This window comes from Arachis hypogaea, chromosome 9, assembly GCF_003086295.3.
Source record: "Arachis hypogaea cultivar Tifrunner chromosome 9, arahy.Tifrunner.gnm2.J5K5, whole genome shotgun sequence".
NCBI lineage: Eukaryota > Viridiplantae > Streptophyta > Magnoliopsida > Fabales > Fabaceae > Arachis > Arachis hypogaea.
The window spans coordinates 47,299,402-47,324,186 of NC_092044.1; the positions used below are offsets into that span (position 1 = coordinate 47,299,402).

The 24,785-nt window shown below is 39.2% G+C and overlaps 2 non-coding genes across 2 annotated transcripts; both read left to right on the forward strand.

Annotated features, from left to right (window-relative positions):
* Positions 1-1,417: 1,417 nt before the first annotated feature.
* Positions 1,418-1,525, forward strand: LOC112713501 (small nucleolar RNA R71). The gene has a single exon (XR_003158474.1). It is a non-coding gene; the product is annotated as a small nucleolar RNA R71 (small nucleolar RNA).
* Positions 1,526-13,350: 11,825 nt separating this feature from the next.
* LOC112713231 (small nucleolar RNA R71) lies at positions 13,351-13,454 on the forward strand. The gene has a single exon (XR_003158206.1). It is a non-coding gene; the product is annotated as a small nucleolar RNA R71 (small nucleolar RNA).
* The last annotated feature ends 11,331 nt before the right edge of the window (positions 13,455-24,785 follow it).

A 24,785-nucleotide genomic window follows, 5' to 3' on the forward strand; every position in this document is an offset into this window, starting at 1 on the left:
CTGTGGCTAGGAAGGGTCTGCCAAGGATGATGGATTCATCCATGTACTTCCTAGTCTCTAGGACTATGAAGTCAGCAGGGATGTAATGGTCTTCAACTTGTACCAGAACATCCTCTACAAGTCCATAAGCTTGTTTTCTTGAATTGTCTGCCATCTCTAGTGAGATTTTTGCAGCTTGCACCTCAAAGATCCCTAGCTTCTCCATTACAGAGAGAGGCATGAGGTTTATGCTTGACCCTAGGTCACACAGAGCCTTCTTAAAGGTCATGGTGCCTATGACACAAGGTATTGAGAACTTCCCAGGATCTTGTCTCTTTTGAGGTAATTTCTGCCTAGACAAGTCATCCAGTTCCTTAGTGAGCAAAGGGGGTTCATCCTCCCAAGTCTCATTACCAAATAACTTGTCATTTAGCTTCATGATTGCTCCAAGGTATTTAGCAACTTGCTCTTCAGTGACATACTCATCCTCTTCAGAGGAAGAATACTCATCAGAGCTCATGAATGGCAGAAGTAAATCCAATGGAATCCTTATGGTCTCAGTGTGAGCCTTAGATTCCCATTGTTCCTCATTAGGGAACTCATTGGAGGCCAGTGAACGTCCATTGAGGTCTTCCTCAGTGGTGTTCACTGCCTCTCCCTCCTCTCCAAATTCGGCCATGTTGATGGCCTTGCACTCTCCTTTTGGATTTTCTTCTGTATTGCTTGGAAGAGTACTAGGGGGGAGTTCAGTAATTTTCTTGCTCAGCTGTCCCACTTGTGCCTCCAAATTCCTAATGGAGGAACTTGTTTCAGTCATGAAACTTTGAGTGGTTTTGATTAGATCAGAGACCATGGTTGCTAAGTCAGAGTGGCTCTGCTTAGAATTCTCTGTCTGTTGCTGAGAAGATGATGGAAAAGGCTTGCTATTGCTAAACCTGTTTCTTCCACCATTATTGTTGTTGAAACCTTGTTAAGGTCTCTGTTGATCCTCCCATGAGAGATTTGGGTGATTTCTCCATGAAGAATTATAGGTGTTTCCATAGGGTTCTCCCATGTAATTCTCCTCTTCCATTGAAGGGTTCTCAGGATCATAAGCTTCTTCTTCAGATGAAGCATCCTTAGTACTACCTGGTGCAGCTTGTATTCCAGACAGACTTTGAGAAATCATATTGACTTGCTGAGTCAATATTTTGTTCTGAGCCAATATGGCATTCAGAGTATCAATCTCAAGAACTACTTTCTTCTGATTCGTCCCATTGTTCTCAGGATTTCTTTCAGAAGTGTACATGAATTGGTTATTTGCAACCATTTCAATCAGCTCTTGAGCTTCTGCAGGCATCTTCTTCAGATGAAGAGAGACTCCAACAGAACTATCCAATGACATCTTGGATAGTTCAGACAGACCATCATAGAAGATACCTATGATGCTCCATTTAGAAAGCATGTCAGAGGGACACTTTCTGATTAATTGTTTGTATCTTTCCCAAGCTTCATAGAGGGATTCTCCATCCTTCTGTCTGAAGGTTTGGACTTCCACTCTAAGCTTACTCAATTTTTGAGGTGGAAAGAACTTTGCCAAGAAGGCATTAACTAGCTTTTCCCAAGAGTTCAGGCTTTCTTTAGGTTGTGAATCCAACTATATTCTAGCTCTGTCTCTTACAGCAAAAGGGAATAGCATAAGTCTGTAGACCTCAGGGTCAACCCCATTAGTCTTGACAGTGTCACAGATTTGCAAGAACTCAGCTAAAAACTAATGAGGATCTTCCAATGGAAGTCCATGAAACTTGCAATTCTATTGCATTAGAGAAACTAATTGAGGCTTAAGCTCATAGTTGTTTGCTCCAATGGCAGGGATAGAGATGCTTCTCCTATAGAAGTCGGGAGTAGGTGCAGTAAAGTCACCCAGCACCTTCTTTGCATTGTTGGCATTGTTGTTGTTTTCGGCTGCCATGGGTTCTTCTTCTTTGAAGATTTCTGTTAGGTCCTCTACAGAGAGTTGTGCCTTAGCTTCTCTTAGTTTTCGCTTCAAGGTCCTTTCAGGTTCAGGGTCAGCCTCAACAAGAATGCTTTTGTCTTTGCTCCTGCTCATATGAAAGAGAAGAGAACAAGAAAATATGGAATCCTCTATGTCACAGTATAGAGATTCCTTGAGGTGTCAAAGGAAAAGAAAAATAGAAGGAAGAGGTAGAAAATTCGAACTTATCAATGAAAGATGGAGTTTGAATTATGCATTGAGGATGAGTGTTAGTCCATAAATAGAAGGTTGTGAGAAGAGGGGAAAAAATTTTCGAAAATAAATGAAAAACATTTTGAAAAATACTAATTGATTTTCGAAAACCAAGGGTGGAAAAGAAATCAAGTGATTTTTGAAAAAGATTTTGAAATTAGAAAGTAAAAAGATATGATTGAAAACTATTTTGAAAAAGATGTGATTAAGAAGATATAATTGAAAAGTTATGGTTTTAAAAAGATGTGATTGAGAAGACATGATTTGAAAAACAATTTAAAAAAGATTTGATTTTGAAAATAAATGACTTGGCTAACAAGAAAAGATATGATTCAAACATTAAACCTTTCTCAACAGAAAAGGCAACATACATGAATTGTTGAATCAAATCATTAATTGATAGCAAGTATTTTTGAAAATGGAAAGAAATTGATTTTGAAAACATATGATTGAAAAGATATGATTTAAAAAAAGATTTGATTTTGAAAAATTTTGAAAACTTGAAAAAAATTTGAATTGAAAACAGAATCTTCCCTCTTGTGCCATCCCATTCTGGGCGTTTAACGCCCAAAGCACTACCCTTTTGGGCGTTAAACGCCCAGCCAGGCACCCTGGCTGGCGTTTAAACACCAGTTTTCCTTCCTCACTGGGCGTTTTGAGCATCCAGCTTTTTCTGTGTAATTCCTCTGCTGTATGTTCTGAATCTTCAATTCTCTGTATTATTGGCTTGAAAAGACACAAGTTAAAAATTTTTTGGATTTTTAACAATGAGGACTAATCAAAATGCAACTAAAATCAAATAAGCAATGCATGCAGGACACCAAACTTAGAAGTTTGTATAGTACTGACACTAACAAAATACTCAAGACAAGAGAATTTAAAGATCAAAACAGGGAAATCATCAAGAACAACTTGAAGATTAATGAAGACACATGCATGAATTCGAAAAATGCAAGAAGAATAGAAACATGCAATTGACACCAAACTTAAAATGAGACACTAGATTCAAACACGAAACATAAAAATATTTTTGATTTTTATGATTTTGTAATTTTTTTGTGGTTTTTTTTGAAAATTAAGTGGAAAAGAAAATAAAGATATCAAAATTCTTAATGAGAATTCCAGGAATCATGCAATGTTAGTCTAAAGCTTCAGTCTAAAGAAATTAGACATGGCTAAACAAGCTTCAGCAGGACATTGCATTCAAGAGCTAAATTGATGAAATCAATCAGCTTTGGTGATGATAAGAACATCACCTTGAAACACTAGAATTCATTCTTAAGAACTCTGAAGAAAAATACCTAATCTAAGCAACAAGATGAACCGTCAGTTGTCCAAACTCGAACAATCCCCGGCAACGGCGCAAAAAACTTGGTGCACGAAATTGTGATCATCAATGGCGCCATCAACATGGTACGCACAATTGTAATCTCAACTCTTTATCACAACTTCGCACAACTAACCAGCAAGTGTACTAGGTCGTCCAAGTAATAAACCTTACTCGATCCCACAGAGATTGTTGGTATGAAGCAAGCTATGGTTATCTTGTAACTCTTAGTCAGGCAAACTCAAATGGTTATGGATGATGAATAAAACATAAAGATAAAGATAGAGATACTTAGTAATTCATTGGTGAGAATTTCAGATAAGCGTATGGAGATGCTTTGTCCCTTCTATCTCTCTGCTTTCCTACTGTCTTCATCCAATCCATCTTACTCCTTTCCATGGCAAGCTGTATGTAGGGTTTCACCGTTGTCAGTGGCTACCTCCCATCCTCTCAGTAAAAATGTTCAACGCACCCTGTCACGGCATGGCTATTCAGCTGTCGGTTCTCGATTATGTCGGAATAGAATCCAGTGATTCTTTTGCGTCTGTCACTAACGCCCCACAATCGCGAGTTTGAAGCTCGTCACAGTCATTCAATCATTGAATCCTACTCAGAATACCACAGACAAGGTTTAGACCTTCCGGATTCTCTTGAATGCCGCCATCAATTCTAGCTTATACCACGAAGATTCCGATTAAGGGATCCAAGAGATAAACATTCAAGCCTTGTTTGCTTGTAGAACAGAAGTGGTTGTCAGGCACTCGTTCATAAGTGAGAATGATGATGAGTGTCACATAATCATCACATTCATCATGTTCTTGGATGCAAATGAATATCTTAGAACAAGAATAGGCTGAATTGAATAGAAGAACAATAGTAATTGCATTAATACTCGAGGTACAGCAGAGCTCCACACCTTAATCTATGGTGTGTAGAAACTCCACTGTTGAAAATACATAAGAACAAGGTCTAGGCATGGCCGAGAGGCCAGCCCCCAAACGTGATCAAAAGATCTAAAATGATCCAAAGATGAAAATACAATAGTAAAAGGTCCTATTTGTAGAGAACTAGTAGCCTAGGGTTTACAGAGATGAGTAAATTACATAAAAATCCACTTCCGGGCCCACTTGGTGTGTGCTTGGGCTGAGAATTGAAGCATTTTCGTGTAGAGACTCTTCTTGGAGTTAAACGCTAGCTTTTGTGCCAGTTTGGGCGTTTAACTCCCATTCTTGTGCCAGTTCCGGCGTTTAACGCCGGGTAGTTTTGAGCTGATTTGGAACGCCGGTTTGGGCCATCAAATCTCGGGCAAAGTATGGACTAATATATATTTCTGGAAAGCCCAGGATGTCTACTTTCCAACGCCGTTGAGATCGCGCCAATTGGGCTTCTGTAGCTCCAGAAAATCTACTTCGAGTGCAGGGAGGTCAGAATCTAACAGCATCTGCAGTCCTTTTCAGCCTCTGAATCAGATTTTTGCTCAAGTCCCTCAATTTCAGCCAAAAAATACCTGAAATCACAGAAAAACACACAAACTCATAGTAAAGTCCAGAAAAGTGAATTTTAACTAAAAACTAATAAAAATATACTAATAACTAACTAAAACATACTAAAAACATACTAAAAACAATGCCAAAAAGCGTATAAATTATCCGCTCATCAACAACCTAAGGCCAGTTTCTTGAGGTTGGTTGGAGTTTATTTAGTGCTCCTTCATCCCTACGAGTAATAGATCTGAGGTTACAGTGGACCGAGCAATGATGATTCATTGCATCATGCTCGGTAATGAGGTGGAGGTACACTGTGTGATCCCTCAAGAGCTGTACCGCATAGCCAAGAAGGTCTCCACCTCTGGGAGATTGGCCTTTCCTCACCTCTTCTTTCACCCGTGTGCTGAGGCCCGAGTCCGCATTGATGGCGATACCCCTATTGACATTGACCGATGCTGTGCGAAATTTGAACTTGCACAACTTCACCGGCAAGTGCGCCGGGTCGTCCAAGTAATACCTCAGGTGAGTGAGGGTCGATCCCACGAGGATTGTTGGATTTAGTAAGTAATAGTTATCTTGAAGAACTTAGTCAGGAAAATAGAAAAGAGTTGTTGTTTGCTGAATTTGCAAAAAATAATAATAAGTAAAGCAGTAAAGAAAACAACAATGAGAGAACAGTTAAGGTCTCAGAGATGTTTATCTTTCTGGATTAAAATGTCTTACCAACTATTTTACAATAAATGATTCACTCTATGGGAAATTGTAAGTGATTAAAACCCTCCGTTCAGTGAATTAATCTCCCCTACTCCTACTCAAAATGCCACAGACAAGGTCGAATCTTCCAGATCCGAGGGTGAAGTTCAGAAAACTAGTTTAACACCACAGAAACCTCAATTACCCATAACTAACCAGATTATATGCCACATATTCCAATTAGCCCAGATAACTTTTTGGTCTACGAGATGTATTCTCAAGCTGTAGTTCATTACTATTCTATCAAAGACTCGTAAGAACTCATGTAGAAAAGAGGGTCATACTTCCGTTCCACAACCAGATTCATTTAGATGAAAAATGAAAATACATCATAGAATAGAATCAAAGATATATTAAAATAGAAAAAGTATGATATTAATCCATGGAGATAAGCAGAGCTCCTAACCTTAACCAGGAGGTTTAGTTACTCATACTTTATAGAGAAAACAAAAATAATGTTTAGTGATCGAATGATTCCTCTTTAATCCTAAGTGATCTCCTCTTTAAATAGGAGATGCTAACCCTAAAAGATGTTAATTTAAATTTAAAAGTTACAAAGGTAAGACTAGGTAAACTAAGGATCGCTAAAATCCACTTTGGTGTTTGCTTCAGTCAAGGCTTGGCATCCAACTTGGGAAGTGGGCATTGAATGCCCACTAAGGATCGAATGATTCCAACTTGGCGTTCAACTTGGGAGGTTGGTCCTTCTTGGGCATTGAACTCCAGATGTGGACGTTCAACGCTAGTGTTGGTAATCCTTCTGGAAGAGAAGTATAGACTATTATATATTGCTAAATACTTCTGGAAGTTAACTTTCCAACACCATTGTGATCGCATCAATTGGACCTTTGTAGCTCAAAATATACTTGTTGGAGTCCATTGAGGTTAGGATTGACAACATCTGCTATCCTTTCTTCGTCTCTGAGCAAGACTTTGCCAATTTCGCCCAAAAATCCCCAAAAATTATAGAAAAAACACAAAAACTGAAGGTAGCATCCAAAAGATGAATTTTTCACTAAAACATACTAAAAATTAATAAAAGATAACTAAAAACAACTAGAAAATGAGGTGAAAATGGTATAAGATATTCACTTATCACAACACCAAACTTAAACTGTTGCTTGTCCTCAAGCAACCAAAAACAAGATAGGACTAACAAGAAGAGAAAAATACATTAGGTTTTAGAGTTGTCAACGAAGCCCAGTTCCAATTATTGAATGGGGCTATTAACACTTTATTTCTGAATAGCTTTGGCATCTCACTTTCCTTTGAAGCTCAGAAATATTGGCATCCCTTGGAACTAGAATCCGGATGATATTATTGATTCTCTTCTTTTGGTTTTTCTTGATTCTTGAACACAGCTTTTTCTTTTGGTGCTTTGCACCTTTGAGCCTAGCCATGACTCTAAACGTTTTGTTTTCAAGTATTACCACATGATACATAAACGTCACAAGCACTTAACTCGGGGAACCCTTTGGATTCGAATTTAGCTTTGCTTAAATTCTTAGAGAGTGGTGCTCAGAGTTCTTAAGCGTACTCTTTATTGCATTAGATCATAACTTTAAATGCTTAGTCTTAAGGTTTTCTTGACACCTTCACACCACAATCATATAGTTAGGGTTAGCAACTCATTTGAGCTTTTTAGGCCAATTTTGACCCTTCTAACCATTGATGCTCAAAGCCTTAGATCTTTTTCTTGATTTTATTTTTCATTTTCTTTTTATTTTTATTTTTTTTTGTTTGGATATTTCTTTTGCTTCAAGAATCAATCTTTTTTATTTTTCAGAGAATCAATAATACTTCTCTAAATTCACGGTTCTTCAAGAGCCAATATGCTTAACGTCAATATCAAATATGCACAGTTAATTCATACATTCAGAAAATAAAGATAAGGCCACCACATCAAAGCAATTGGAATAACTCATGCTATAACTCGAAACCTTGTGTAATTCACTGCTTCTCTTTTCAATAAATTTTTCTTTTAAGCTTGATAAGGGATACATAAGACATCTTAAACCGACACAAAGAAAAGAAAATAATGCTAAAAAGAGCAGAATACTGAATGTGATCATGCACTAGAAAAGAAAATAGACAATAAGATAAAGTACAATGAAAAAAGAAATAAAATAAGCAAAGAGATAATGAAACTAGACCACCACAGTAATGGCGGCTGTTGCTCCCTCCGAGGAATCCTTTGGAGCATTTGGCTCCTCAATGTCTCATCCCTGTCTCAGCTGTTCCTCCCTCATGATCCTATGATCCTCCCTTATCTAATAGAGGATGACATAATGATCTTGATGCTCTATCTTCAACTGATCCATAGATGAAGTTAGCTCTCCTAGAGATGTAGTCAATTGGTCCTAATAGTCTTGGGAAGGAAAGTAAATTTCTTGAGGCATCTCTGGGATCTCAGGTGGAGGTGGCTGAATAGGCTCATACTGTGGTCCGTGTGTAGGCTCCCTGACATGCTCCATCATCTTTTTTGTGATAGGTTTATCCATCTCAATGAGGGTATCTCCTCCTATGCAAATTCCAGTTAAATTTCATAGGCAATAAATAAGGTGAGGGAACACTAGCTTTGCTTTGGTGGAGGCCTTCTCAGCTACCTTGTAGATCTCTTGAGGAATCACCTCGTGCACCTCCACCTCATTCCCGAGCATGATAGAATGAATCATCACTAGCCTCTCTATTGTAACCTCAAATCGGTTACTTGTGGGGATGATAGAGCGTTGGATAAGCTCCAACCATCCTCTTACCACAGGCTTCAGGTCAAGCCTACTCAGTTGGTAGGCTTTTCCTTGTTCATCCCTCCTCCATTGAGCACCATCCACATATATATCTGCAAGCACTTACTCCAGCCTTTGGTCAGAGTTGACCCTTCATGTGTAAGAGTGTGGGTCACCTTGCATCCTTGACAATTGTAGTACCAATCTCACACTTTTGGGGCTAAAATGTACGATTTTCTCTCTAACCATGGTGCACTAGTTTTTAGGTACCGAGTTCATACTAGTGTCATGCTTCTTGGTGACCCAGGCATTGGCAAAGAACTTTTGCACCATTAATGTTCCAACTGCTGAAATGGGATTGGCCAGAATTTCCCAATCTATTCTCCAAATTTTTTGTTGGATCTCTGGATACTCATCTTCCTTGGGCCTCAAGGGGACCTCGAGAATCACCTTTTTATACCTTACCACATCATAGAGATTTTCCAATTTATGGTTCCATGGAGATTAGGACTAGAAAGCAAAAGTGGAGCTTTCTAACACCAAACTTCGTCCTCGAGCAAATAGTAACAAAAGAAAAGGAAAATAGTGGAAGAATAAAGAAAAAGATAGAAGGGAGAGAGTAAAGAGGCTTCGACCTTGTGGGGATGAAGATGGAAAAAGGGAAGTGTATGAAGGCTTTGGTGAAAGAGGGGAAGAGTATGGAATTTGTGTGTTTGAAGGATGGAATGAGGGGTATTTATAGTGGGTGGAGGGGTTATGGTTCGGTCATATGGGACGGAAAGACGTGGATCGGGGAAGTTTGAATTTGAAGTGGGTGGGGTTGATGGGAAAAGGAATTGATGGGATTTGAGATTTTGTATTGATGAGTGTGTATTAGGAAGAGGAAAAGTAGGGTGTGAAAATCAAGGATGAAAAAGTAGGAGAGAAAAAGAAATCAGTGAATGAAAGGTGGGGTAGGTGGAGATTCTGTGGGACCTACAAACTTATGAAACTTCAAATTCGAATAGTCCTGCCCCCCTGGACGTTCAACGCTAGGTTTGGGCGTTCAACGCCAGAGATGGACACCTTTTTTTTTGAGTTGGTGGGGTGTTCAATGCCAGGTTTTGGCATTTAACGCCCAATGGGGACCAAAAAAATGGTCCAGAGCTGCTCCTTAATGGGTGTTGAACTCCCAGCTCTCCTTCCCTTTCTGGCACTGTGTGCCAGTCCTGGCGTTCATCGCAAGTAAGGGGTACCTCTAAGGTGTTCTATTTTCACTCCTAAGCATTTCTGCTAATCTTCTAAGTGCTACAAATGATCACAAATGATAAAAGGCAAGGGAAAACTATAGAAATCAATAGAAAATAATATAATATGAAAGCAAACTAAAATGACCAAAAAGAAGGAAAATAGAAATACTATACATATGGTTGGGTTGTCTCCCTACAAGCGCTTCTTTACTGTCATTAGCTTGACGGATAGCTCTGTTACGGAGGTTGATAGGGGCTTAGATCTTCGCTCCTCATGGTGAACCTTCTTCCTGTGCTCTGATGGATTAATTCAACGTGCTCTAGAGATACAATCTTGATCACAATATGTGGAATGAAGAGCGGATATTTTATACGCTTTTTAGCATCATTTTCATATAATTTTAATTAATATTTTGTTTAGTTTTTATTAAGTTTTTATAGGTTTTAGTGTTAAATTCACATTTTTGGATTCTACTTTGAGTTTTTGTGTTTTTGTGCAATTTCAGGTATTTTCTGGCTGAAATTGAGGAGCTGGAGCAAAAGTCTCATCCAGAGATAGAGAAAGCACTGCAGATGTTTTCCGGATCTGACCTTCTTACACTCAGAAGAGCTTTTCTGGAGCTAAAAAAGTCCAAATGGAGCATTCTTAACGGCTACGGAAATCTGATTTTTAGAGCTTTCCAGCAATGTGTAATAGTCTATACTTTACTTCGGATTAGAAGGCCCAAAACTGGCGTCTAACGCTAGCTTCCTGCCCCTTCTAGGCGTCCAACGCCCATAGAGCAGAGCCCAGCATCCATACGCCTAGAGAGGACCCCCTAGCCAGCGTTTCATGCCCTAAAGACCTCATAACATGTGGATCTTATCAATGCTCAACCCAAACAGTCACCAAGTGGGCTCCAGAAGTGGATTTTAGTACTAAATAGACTGTTTTACCCTTACTAGTCATTAGTTTAATATTTAAGGGATAAGATGTATTTTATTGGTACATTACCTTCGTCCATCATTCAGCATATTTTCATTTACTTTGTATTTTCTTTTAGTATGAGTTTCTAAACCTCCTAGGTTGAGGGGAGGAGCCCTGCTGAGTCCTATGAATTAATAAAAGTATTACTGTTTCTCTTCGATCCATGTTTGATTTAATTCTATGACATGTTTTCGTTCTTCAACTTGGTGAATAGGATGATCAATGACAATCAGCTCTGTTCATCATACTAAGACAAACGTGCCTGATAAACACCCGCGTCTACTTGGGTTCGTGTGAATACGTGGCTGGAAAGCGTGAACCAACAGCTATGTTTATACATCTCTCAAACGGCTAATCGATGACTTTGTTGGGGACTTCTCGAAACACCAGTTCAGCCAATTTTCGAGGAAATTAGGGCCTCTGTGGTATAGGCTAGAATCCAAAGAAGCAGCATTCTCTGATCCAGAAGATTTGACCTTGTCTGTGGCATTTTGAGTAGGATCGCCAAGAGAATGACTTGCTAGAGCTTCACCTTCTGTCAGATTGGATGACCACGGGCAATGGCGTTTGATCTTGAGCAGAGAAGATCAATGACCACGGGCAATGGCGTTGATCACATACAACCTGCCATTGAAAAAATCACTCACAAGCAAAGAAGAGAGTAATACCAGAGTTAACTCAGAACGGCAAAGCAACTCCAATCCTCAACTATATTCTTATTACTGATTTTAATATATATATATATATATATATATATATATATATATATATATATATATATATATATATATATATAATATTCCTTTAATGCAATCAAGCCTTAATCCATCAACCATTTAATTTGCCTGACTAAGACCTGCAAGATAACCATAGCTTGCTTCAAACCACAATCCTCGTGGGATCGACCCTGACTCGCTCAGGTATTACTTGGACGACACAGTGCACTTGCTGGTACAGCTGTACGAAAGTGTGGGGATTCGTGCATCATGGAACGACTAGACTTCTAGTGAATATAACTCGCATGCCAGGTGAGAAGTCTTCAGTTGGGATTTTCTTGTTCCTCTAGCCCTTGGGTACCTTCTTCTTGGTGCCTCTTTTATCTAAGAGAGAGTGAGGGTTGGGAATCTTGAACAGGATATGATCTTCCCAAACCCTCAGAATCATCTCTCCCTTTTCCACATCAATCAAAGCCTTTGGAATAGCTAGGAAAGGCCTTCCAAGGATGATGGAGTTGTCCTTGTCCTCTCTAGTGTCAAGTATCATGAAGTCCGCAGGGAGGTAAAGGTCTTCAACCTTTACAAGAACGTTTTCTACCATGCCATATGCCAGTTTCAGGGACTTATCTACCATCTCTAGTGAGATCCTGGTGGAATGCACCCCTTGGTTGCCCAGCTTCTTCATTACAAAGAGAGGCTTAAGATTAGTGTTGGAGCCAAAGTCGCACAATGCCTTCTCAAACGTGATGGTCCATATAGTATAGGGAATAAGGAAGCTTCCGGGATCTGGCATCTTTGGAGGCACCTTCTTTTGGACTAAGGTACTACATTTCTTAGTCAGTACCACAGTCTCATCTCCTTTCAGAGCCGTCTTGTCAGAGATAGCAGTTTTCAGATAGGCCATATGGGGGGATTTCTTCTCCAACACCTCTGCAAAAGTGATATTGACTTGCAGCTTCCTGAGAACTGCCAAAAGTTGAGCAAGTTGCTCATCCTCAGGCTCCTCTTGTATGTTTGGAGCGGGTTGTGCTTCAAGCTCTTCCATCTTCATGGGAGCGTGCATGGTGATACTCTCAGTCTCCTCCTGAGCCTTGATCTTTTTCAGTTCCTCAGTAGCAGGCTCCTCCTTTGGTTCGGTTTCAGCTTCCATTGTGAGGACCTTGCACTCTTCCTTTAGGTTCACCTCAGTGTTACTTGGAAAAGTGTTGGAGGGAGTCTCTAGTATCCTCTTGCTCAGCTGACCTACTTATATCTTCAAATTCCGAATGGATAACCTAGATTCTATACCATAAATCTGTGAGTGGTCTTGGAGAGGTTAGAGACTATAGTAGCCAGGTCAAAGAGACTCTGTGTGGGCGTCTCCATTTGCTGCTGTAAAGGTTGGAATGGTCTATTATTGAACTTGCTTTGGTTTGTTCCACCTTGATTATTGTTGAATCCTTGATGAGCCCTCTACTAATCTCTCCACCCAATGTTTAGGTGGTTCCTCCATCCCTGATTAAAAGTATTCAAATAAAGATTATTATTGGAGTTTCTGGAGAGGTTTTCCATGTAGTTCAGCTCCTCCATGGTAGTCCAGGCAGTGTCATCAATGTCTCCCTCATACGCTGCCTCTTGATAGTTGGTAGCCGAGTTTTGCACCCTACTCAAGTGCTGGGAGATCATGTTGATCTGTTGGGACATGAGCTTGTTCTGAGCCAAGATGGCGTCCAGTGTGTCCACCTCCATGACTCCTCTCTTCTGAGCCACCCCATTGGTCACAGGGTTCCTCTTAGAAGTGTACATATATTGGTTATTGGCAACCATGTCTATTAGTTCCTATGCCTCCTCATGCGTCTTCTTTATGTGGAGTGAGCCACCAGCAGAGTGGTCCAATAACATCATGGACATTTCAGAGATGCCGTCATAGAAGATCTATAACATGGTCCACTCTGAGATCATGTCAGCAGGGCATCTTTTGATCAACTGCTTGTACCTCTCCCAAGCTTCATAGATGAACTCTCCCTCTTTCTGTCTAAAAGTTTGGACTTTCACCCTAAGCTTACTCAACTTCTGAGCTGGAAAGAACTTGGTCAAAAATCCATTGACCACCTTCTCCCATGTGTCCAAGCTCTCTTTTGGCTAAGAATCCAGCCACAACCTTGATCTATCCCTTATAGCAAAAGAGAAGAGCATGAGCTTGTAAACCTTTGGGTTTACTCCATTGGTCTTGACAGTATCACAGATTTGTGAGAAATCAGATATGAACTTATTGGGGTCTTCTTGTGGGAGTCCATGAAACTGGCAATTCTATTGCACTAGAGTGACCAATTGAGGCTTAAGCTTAAAGTTATTTGTACCAATGGCAGGAATGGAGATGCTGTGCTCATAGAAGTCATATATGAGTGTAGTATAAGAGCCAAGGATTTTTCTTGCGTCTCCTCCTGCGTATGGGTTGGCTGCCATAGTTGTACCTGCAGCTTCTTTCTTTAGAGAGTCTATGAGGTTCCTTATAGCTCTGCTAGCTTAAGCTTGTTGCAAACGCCGCCTTAAGGTTCTCTCAGGTTCAGGATAAGGATCAAGAAGGGCTTTTCTATCCCTGTTCTTGCTCATAAACAAGAAAAAATAAAACAAGAAAATAAGAAAAAAGAGTCTCTATGTCAGAGTAAAGAGGGCTCCCTATGAGAAACTCTAATAAAGAAATCAAATGAGATAAAGTAAAGAAACTTCAAAAACAAAGGTGTCTTCAGTTTAAAGAATTTTCGAAAATAAAGAAAGAGAAAGAAGTTAAAGATTTTTGAAAAAGAGAAAGAAGAGGCAAATAGACACCAAACTATTTAAAATTAAAACAAGATAAAACAAGATTCAAAATTTAAGATACAATTTTTGAAAAAGTCAATTAAAGATTTTGAAATTCAAAAAAACTAGAATGAAAGAATCAAGAGAAAAAAGCAAGATAAAGTTTAAAAAGATTTTGAAATTAAAATTTGAAAGAAAGAAAGACTATACAAAACTTAAAGACAAAATAAGATAACTCAAACAATTAATTAAAAAGATTTAAAAAATAAAGATAGAAAAGCTATTGAAGATTTTCGAAAAGATTAAAGAAAAATTTTGAAATTCACAATTAAAAGAAAGAAAGACTAAAGACAAACTAAAATTTTTAAATTTTGAATTTAAAATAAAGATAAGATAACAAGATTTTAAAAGATTAAAGAAAAAAATATGATAAAGATCAAAGAAAATAAGAAAATAAAATTTAAACAACAAGATTACTGACAGGACCCCAAACTTAAAATTTTAAACCAAGATAAGAAAAAGAAGCAATATTTTCAAAAATTTTAAAAAGAAAAGACAAACACTAGAAAAACATCAAACTTGAAAATTTTGAAATCAACTAACACTGAATTCAAAAAAAAATAGAAAGAGAAACACTAAAAGACAACAAACTTAAAAAATTTGAAATCAAAAAAGAGAAAATAACAAAGAAAATTCGAACAAGAAGAAAGAAAACAAGATCAATTTTCAAAAATCAAGAAGAAAAGAAAAATTAACCAAAACTAAAGGACACCAAACATAAAATTTGAAACAAAAACTGAAAAAGAGAAAAAGATGACTAAGATTAATTTTTAAAAAAAAAATAAGAAAAGAAAACAAAGAAGGTTTGAAAATATAGTAATAAACACAGTTAAAAGAAAAGACCAGTAAAAAGTACTTGATCTAAGCAACAAGACAACCGGTAGTTGGCAATCACGAACAATCCCCGGCAACGGCGCCAAAAACTTGGTGCGCGAAAATTGAACTCGCACAACTTCACCGGCAAGTACACCGGGTGATCCAAGTAATACCTCAGGTGAGTGAAGATCGATCCCACGAGGATTGTTGGATTGAGCAAGCAATAGTAATCTTGCTGGACCAGTCGGGCAAATAGAAAAGAGTGGTTGTTTGTTGAATTCGCATAAAATAATAACAAGTAAAGCAGTAAAGAAAACGGTAATGAGAGAACAGTTAAGGTCTCGGAGATGTTTACCTTTCCGGATTAACATGTCTTACCAACTATTTTAACAATGAATGGTTCATTCTATGGAAAACTATAAGTGATTAAAACCTATCCGTTCAATGAATTAATCTCCCCCAATCCTACTCAAAATGTCACAGACAAGGTCGAATCTTCTGGATTAGAGGGTGAAGTTCAGAAAACTAGTTTAGCACCACAGAAACCTCAATTGCCCATAACTAACCGGATTATATGTCACATATCCCAATTATCCTAGATAACTTGTTGGTCTAGGAGATGTATTCTCACGTTGTAGTTTAATACTATCCGGTCAAGGACTCAAAAGAACTCGTGTAGAAAAGAGGATTATACTTCCGTTCTACCCCAGATTCATTTAGATGAAGAACTTGAATAGATCATAGAATAGAATCAGACATATATTAAAATAGAGAAAGTAATGATATTAATCCATAGAGATAAGCAGAGCTCCTAACCTTAACCAGGAGGTTTAGTTACTCATAAATTACAGAGAAAACGAAAATAATGTTTAGTGATCGAATGATTCCTCTTTAAGCCTAAGTGATCTCCTCTTTAAATTGGAGATGCTAACCCTAAAAGATGTTAATTTAAATTTAAAAGTTACAAAGGTAAGACTAGTTAAATTAAGGAGTGCTAAAATCCACTTTGGGCCCACTTTGGTATTTTGCTTCAGCCAAGGCTTGGCGTCCATTTTGGGAAGTGGGTGTTGAACACCCACTAGGGGATGAGTTTATTGCCTTTTGATCCCTGGCTAGCGTTGAACGCTAGTTTTGGGCATTCAACTTGGGAGGTTGGTCCTTCTTGGACGTTCTAGATGTGGACGTTCAACGCCAGTGTTGGCAATCATTCTGGAAAAGAAGTATAGACTATTATATATTGCTGGAAAGCTCTGAAAGTTAGCTTTCCAATGCCATTAAGACCGCATCAATTGGATCTTTATAATTCAAAATATGTTCGTTGGAGTACACTGAGATTAGGATTGACAACATCTGCTATCCTTTCTTCGTCTCTGAGAAAGACTTTTCCAATTTTGCCTGAAAATCCCCTAAAATCATAGAAAAAATACAAAAAACTCAATGTAGCATCCAAAAGATGAATTTTGCACTAAAACATACTAAAACTTAATTGAGCTTGAAAAATCAAAAGAAAAAAGAAAAAAAATAGTAAAATGCATGAGACTTGAGTTATATATTATGATTTTTTCGAGTTAATTTGATGTGGTGGCACTATCTTTAATTCTGAATATATGAATAAACAGTACATATTTGATATTGAAGTTAAGAATATTGTTTCTTGAGCTACAGGAACCTAGAGAAATGTTATGGAGTCTTTAAAAGTGAGTGAGACATTGATCCTTGAAGTAAAACAAACAGTTTTTTTTTTAAAAGGGAATAAAAGAGCAAGGTTCAAGGCTCTGAACATCAATGGTTAGGAGAGTCAAAATTGATCTAAGGCTTAAAAGAGTTATTTTCGCTAACCATATGCTTGTGGTGTGAATGCGTCAAGTAATATTTGAGACAGAGCACTAAGAGTCATGACCAAGTGCAATTACAGAGTATGCCAAAGGCTCTGAGCATCACTGTTTAGGAAAAACGAAAAGAAAAATTAGAACTAAAAGAGTCCATGAGTTAAGTGCTTGTGGTGTTGTTGTATCAAGTTAACCTTGAGAACAAAACACTTAGAGTCACGGCTAGGCTCAAGGTGTAAAGCACCAAAGGAAAAGATAAGAAAAAGTTGTGTTTAGGGATCAATCAGAGCTTCAAGAGAAAGGGAGTCCATAATATCATCTGGGTTCTAGTGATGAGAGACATCAATAATTCTAAGCTACGAAGGATAGTGAGATGCCGAACCTATTCAGAGTTAAGAGTATTATTAGCCCCATTCGGTACTTAGATATGAGCTTAAATGAGCACTCAAGTCTTGAGCATTTTTCTCTTCTTTTCTCAATCCTATATTGTTTTAGTTGCTTGAGGACAAGCAACAGTTCAAGTTTACTGTTGTGATGCGTGAGCATCTTGTACCCTTTTCCCCTTGTTTTCTACTCATTTTTAGTTAGAATTTATTAAGTTTTATTATATTTAGTGTTAAAATCCTCTTTTAATGCTACTTTAAGCTGTTTTATGATTTTTATGATTTTTGGTAAAATTCAAAGCAATTTGGCAGAGTTTTGTAACAAATGGAAAAGATTGAAAGCTACCCCTCTGGGGGCTAAATGCCTAACTGGCATTTAGTGCCAGGAAGCCCACTAAAAACGAAACGTCTCTGCCCACTGGGGGCGCTGGCATTTAGCGCCAAGGATCCGAACTCAACCTCTTTGAATTAGCATCTCTTGTTGGATTTAGCTTCTATTAGTTATCTTATATTTTAATTTTATAATTTTTATTTACATACAATATCTTTTAGTTATAGGATTTTATTATTTTATTTTAATTTCAAAACAAATTAGGTTAGATATAAAAGGGAAAAGATTCACCCTTTTTAAAACCAAAAGATATTGTTCTTAAAATAAAAGAATTACAAATATAAAATAAAAGATAACTAATAAAAGCTAAGTCCAACTAGAGATGCTCCAAGAATAGGCCTTCAAATTTGGATCAGCTTGCCTGACGCTAAACGCCAATTGGGTGTTTAGTGCACTAGAGGGGACATAGCTCCTTGTTTCGTTCGTGTTGCTGGCGCTAAACGCCAGCTTGGCATTTAGTGTCCTAGGGGGATGCACCAACTACTTTGTTTCTGGTCAAAACTCTGCCAAATTGCTCTGAATTTCACCTAAAATTATAAAAATACTAAAACAACTCAAAGTAGCATCCAAAGATGTTTTTTGCACAAAATTAATATAAAACTTAATAAAACTTAACTGAAAATAACTAGAAAACAAAGGGAAAGAGGGTACAAGATGCGCACGCATCACAACACCAAATTTAAAATGTTGCTTGTCCTAAAGCAACTGAAACAAGATAGGACATGGAAAAGAAGGGAAAAATGCCCAAGGCTTAAGTTTTCCTTTAAGCTCATGTCTAAGTACTGAATGGGGCTAATGACACTTTAACCCTGAATAGATTCAACATCTCACTATCCTTTGAAATTCAGAAATATTGATGTCCTTTAACACTAGAACCCAGATGGTATTATGGACTCTTTCTCTTGAAGCTCTGATTGATCCTTGAACACAACCTTTCTTATCTTTATCTTTTGGTGCTTTGAACCTTGAGCCTAGCTGTGACTCTAAGTGTTTTGTTCTCAAGCTTAACTTGATACAAGAATACCATAAGCACTTCACTTGGGAGCGCTATTGAGTTTTATTTTTTTCTTTTTATTTCTCCCAGATAGTGCTGATCAGAGCCTTTGTCGTACTCTGTAATTGTACTTGGTCTCGATTCTTAGTGCTTTGTCTCAAGGGTTACTTGACACGTTCACACCACAAGCATATAGTTAAGAAAAATAGCTCATTTGAGCTTTAGATCAGTTCTGACCCTCCTAACCATTGATGCTCAAAGCCTTGGATCCAGAATGCCATACTGGCTCAGAACAAGATCTTGACCCAGTAGGTCAATATGATCTCTCAGCATTTGACTGGAATGCAAGCTACAGCTGGCAGCACTCAAGAAGCTTCTTCTGAAGTAGAAGCTTATGATTCTGACAAACCCGCTATGGAAGAGGTGAATTACATGGAAGAACCCTATGGAAATACCTACAATCCCTCATGGAGGAATCATTCTAACCTTTCATGGAAGGATCAATAGAAGCCTCAGCAAGGCTTCAACAACAGTCAAGGTGGAAGGAACCAAAACAGGTTCAACAACAGACCTCCATTTCCATCTTCTCAAGGGAATATGGAGACTCCTAAGCAAAGCCTTTCTGACTTAGTTACTATAGTCTCCAACCTCTCTAAGACCACTCATAGTTTTATAACTGAAACAAGGTCCTCCATCAGAAATTTGGAGGTACAAGTTGGTCAGCTGAGCAAGAGGATCCTTAAGACTCCTCCTGACACTCTTTCTAGTAACACTGAAGTAAACTCAAGAGAAGAGTGCAAGGCCATCACCACCGAGAATGAGGCCGAATCTGGAGAGAATGATATGGCATTGAACACCTGTGAGGAAGACCTGACTGGGCGTTCGACACCCAAACTGGCCAAGAGCTTGCACTGAACGCCAATGAGGAAGCCCTCACTAGGTGTTCAACGCTTAAAATGGGAGGAAACCTGGCATTGAACGCTAGCAAGGACAGCCCTGTTGGGTGTTCAACGCCCAACTTGGTGAAGGAACTGGCGTTGAACGCCAGTGAAGGGATACATGATGGGTGTTCAACGCCCAAAGAATCATCAGAACTAGCATTGAACACAAGTGATGGTATAGCTCCCAAATGTTCACTATCTACTAAAGTTATCCATATCCAAGAACTAAAGGAAGCCAAGGCTCATGTAGAGACCATATAGGTTCCTTTGAATGCACTCTTGCAATGCATGAGTTCTGATGAATACTCATCCTCTGATGAGGATGAGGACACTATGGAAGAGCAAGTTGCACGGTATCTAGGAGCTCTCATGATGCTGAATGCCAAGATATTTAGTACAAACCATTGGAGGAAGAACCTCCAGTGCTCACCAAAGAACTCAATGCTTTGGTTCAATAGAAGCTACCTCAGAAGCTTCCGGATCCCAAACGCTTCCTAATTCCTTGAAGACCTTTACATCCCTACAAACTTCATAATCTTAGATACTAAGGAAGATGAGGATGAATCCATCATCCTTGGTAGATCTTTCCTAGCCACTGCCAATGCTATTATTGATGTAGCTAAGGGTGAACTGATTCTACAACTAGGGGAGGATCATATCTTGTTCAAGATGCCTCACCCCAACTCTCCCTCTAAGAAAAGAGAGATAACTATGCAACACTTAGTGCTCCAACCATCTCTTTTAGTGCAGAGCTTTACTAAACCCCTAAACATCAATTCTAAGTTTGGTGTTGGGCAGCCATTAACAAGCACTGAGAACAAAGGTACTAAGAAGAAAGTACCTAAAGGCTGGAGGGACAAGAAAGTCCCCACTGAAGGCCTCTCACGTGGCATGAGAGTTGTCTTCACCAAGAAGCCAGTCATACCACAGACAGTGAGTCGTGTCCTGTCTTTAGAGCATGTGGAGCTCATTCATGAGAAGACAGGTAGAAAGTTCACTGTAAGGGGCAAAATTTTGAGTCCATATCCATCTCCGTAAGGAGCTAACCGTCAAGCTAATCATGTTAAAGAAGCACTTGTTGGGAGGCAACCCAACCCTAATTAGTTATTTTTATTTCTTTTAAATCATTAAGTTTGTTTTCTTTAAGTTATTTCTTTAGGTTCATGATCATGTGCAGCAGTCAGAACAGAGACAGAAAGGTTCAGCAATGAAAATAGAACACTCTGGATGGAGTGTCCTACTGGCATTGAATGCCAGCCACGGAGCACTGGCTGGGCGTTCAACGCCCAATTTGGAAGTCTTGCTGGCATTAAACACCAGCTAGGGAGCACTGGCTGGGCGTTCAACGCTCCAACTGGCAGACTTACTGGTTTTGAATGCCAACCAAGGAGCAGTGGTTGGGCATTAAACGCCCATAATGGCAGCATTATTGGCGTTGAATGCCAGCCATAGTCAAGTGTTGGGTGTTTAACACTCATGAAGATGGCAGGGAATCTGAATTTCCTAGCTTCTCAGGACCAGTGGGTCCTACAGCATCTTTACCTACCCCACTTCTTCACTATTCTTTTTCACACTTCCCCATACACTCTTCCCTATAAACCCTAGCCCAATCACTTCTATATTACTTCCCTAAAACCATCATAACTACCACCAACCCCTACCCACTTTAAAATCAAATTTCCCTCCCATTTACCCCACCCATGACCGAACCCAACCCTAGCCCCTCCTATAAATACCCCTCCTACTAGCCCTTCATACACACAACTTTCATACACATCAAAGCCCCCTTGGCCGAATTGCTTTTTTCCTCATTCTTCTTCTATTTTCTTCTTCTTCTACTCTATTATTCTCTTTTATTTATTTTTGCTCGAGGATGGGCAAAGCTCTTAATATTAGTATGGGAAAAGCATTGCTTTTTACTTTCATTACGAGTTATGGCACCCAAGGTTGGAGAATGCCCTAGAACAAGGAAAGGAAAGGCCATAGCCGCCACCTCCGATTCTTGGGAGATGGAGAGATTTATCACCAAAGCCCACCAAGACCACTTCTATGAAGTAGTGGCAGAGAAGAAGGTGATCTCTGAGGCCCCTTTTAGGCTTGAAAGGAATGAGTATCTGAAAATTCGAAGAGAGATCCGGAGTAGAGGTTGGGAAGTCCTAACCAATCTCATCCAAGAGGTTGGGATCTTAATGGTGTGAGAGTTATTTGCTAATACATAGGTCACGAAAAACCATGACATTAGTGAGAATCCAAATCCCAATTGGAGCACCATGGTCCGAGGGAGAATCTTAGATTTTAGCCTGGAAAGTGTGAGGTTGGCGTTCAACTTGCCTTTGATGCAAGGAGACCCACATCCTTATACTAGGAGAGTTAACCATGATCAGAGGCTGGATCAAGTACTCTCAGAAATCTATGTGGAAAGAGCACAGTAGAAAGGGGATTCTCAAGGCAATCCTATCCAACTGAGAAGGCTTGACCTCAAGCCCATAGCTAGAGGATGGTTGGAGTTTATCCAACGCTCTATCATCCCTACTAGCAACCGGTTCGAAATGACCATAGACCTAGCTATTTAGCCTGGAAAGTGTGAGGTTGGCATTCAACTTTCCTTTGATGCAAGGAGACCCACATCCTTATACTAGAATAGTTAACCATGATTAGAGGCTGGATCAAGTGCTCTCAGACATCTATGTGGAAGGAGCACAGTGGAAAAGGGATTCTCAAGGCAAGCCTATCCAACTGAGAAGGCCTGACCTCAAGCCCATAGCTAGAGGATGGTTGGAGTTTATCCAACGCTCTATCATCCCTACTAGCAACCGGTCCGAAATGACCATAGACCGAGCTATCATGATCCATTATTGCATCATGCTCGAAGAGGAGGTGGAAGTACATGAGGTGATACCTCAAGAGTTGAACAAGTGGCAGGCAAGCCCTCCACCAAGGCAAGGTTAGCTTTCCCTCGTCTTATATGTCACCTATGCAATTCAGCTGGGATTGTCATAGAAGGCGAAATTCTTATTGAGGAGGACAAGCCCATCACTAAAAGTAGGATGGAGCATACTAGAGAGCTAGCACATGAACCACAACAAGAGCATCTGGAGCTGCCTCAACATGAGATCCCTGAGATGCCTCAAGGAATATATTTTCCTCCTCAAAACTATTGGGATCAATGGCATACTTCTCTTCAAGAACTAAGCACTAACATGGATCAGTTGAGGATGGAACATCAGGATCATTCCACCACCCTCCATCAAATAAGAGAAGATCAAAGAGCCATAAAGGAAGAACAAAGAGTTATGAGGGAGGAACAACAGAGACAAGGGCGTGGCATTGAAGATATCAAGCGCACCATTGGGTTCTCCAGAGGAAGTGGCAGTCATCGTCACTAAGATGATCCCGTTCCCTTAATCACCTTGCTTTTATTTTTCGATTTTCTGTTATGTTTTATTGTCTGTTCTCTTGTTCTTGTTGCATAATCATCTATATCTTAAAGTTATAAAATATTCCATATATCTCTCACCCTACTCAAAAGAAAATTTTATTTGAAAAGAATTGAGATATACAAGAATTTTGAGTTTTATAATAAGAAAAGTCAATTATTTTGATGTGGTGGCATTGCTTTTATTTTCTGAATGTATGAATAAATAGTGCATATTTGAAGTTGGAATTAAGAATGTTGGTTCTTAAAAGAATGATGATAAAAGTGAAATATTATTGGTAATCTGAAAAATCTCAAAAATTGATTCTTAAAGAAAGAAAAAGTAGCAAAAAAAGCATGTTGCAAAAAAAGAAAAAAAATGTATACATGCATGCGAAAAAATGCCAATAATCCTTTAAACCAAAAGGCAAGGGAAAAGGGATCCAAGGCTTTGAGCATCAATGGTTAGGAGGGCCTAAAAGAAAGAACAAGTTCTTGGCCTAAGCGGGGTTCCTAGAGATCTGGGAAAAGATTTTGGGGAGGGGTTGGAAAGTTCTGACCAACCGCGTGACTAACGTGGGCATGCTTATGGTCAAGGATTTCTACGCCAATGCTTGGGTGAACTACAAGCATGCTGCTAGCGTTAATCTGGATCCGAAGAACTTGCATAGCATGGTCCGAGGGGCGATTATGGAGTTCAGTCCAGAGATGGTGAGGGAGATATTTCACCTGCCACCATCCTGAGATGACCCTCAATTTTACACGCAGAGGATCAACACTGATCAGAGGCTGGACCGTGTCTTTGCTGGTATTTGCCTCCCCGGAGCACAGTAGAGGAGGGATGCCAGAGGATAGCCATACCAGCTGGGCAAGCACAACTGGTGCACGAAATTGTGATCATCAATGGCGCCATCAACATGGTACGCACAATTGTAATCTCAACTCTTTATCACAACTTCGCACAACTAACCAGCAAGTGTACTGGGTCGTCCAAGTAATAAACCTTACGCGAGTAAGGGTCAATCCCACAGAGATTGTTGGTATGAAGCAAGCTATGGTTATCTTGTAACTCTTAGTCAGGCAAACTCAAATGGTTATGGATGATGAATAAAACATAAAGATAAAGATAGAGATACTTATGTAATTCATTGGTGAGAATTTCAGATAAGCGTATGGAGATGCTTTGTCCCTTCCGTCTCTCTGCTTTCCTACTGTCTTCATCCAATCCTTCTTACTCCTTTCCATGGCAAGCTGTATGTAGGGTTTCACCATTGTCAGTGGCTACCTCCTATCCTCTCAGTGAAAATGTTCAATGCACCCTGTCACGGCACGGCTATTCAGCTTTCGGTTCTCGATCATGTCGGAATAGAATCCAGTGATTCTTTTGCGTCTGTCACTAACGCCCCACAATCGCGAGTTTGAAGCTCGTCACAGTCATTCAATCATTGAATCCTACTCAGAATACCACAGACAAGGTTTAGACCTTCCGGATTCTCTTGAATGCCGCCATCAATTCTAGCTTATACCACGAAGATTCCGATTAAGGGATCCAAGAGATAAACATTCAAGCCTTGTTTGCTTGTAGAACAGAAGTGGTTGTCAGGCACTCGTTCATAAGTGAGAATGATGATGAGTGTCACATAATCATCACATTCATCATGTTCTTGGGTGCAAATGAATATCTTAGAACAAGAATAGGCTGAATTGAATAGAAGAACAATAGCAATTGCATTAATACTCGAGGTACAGCAGAGCTCCACACCTTAA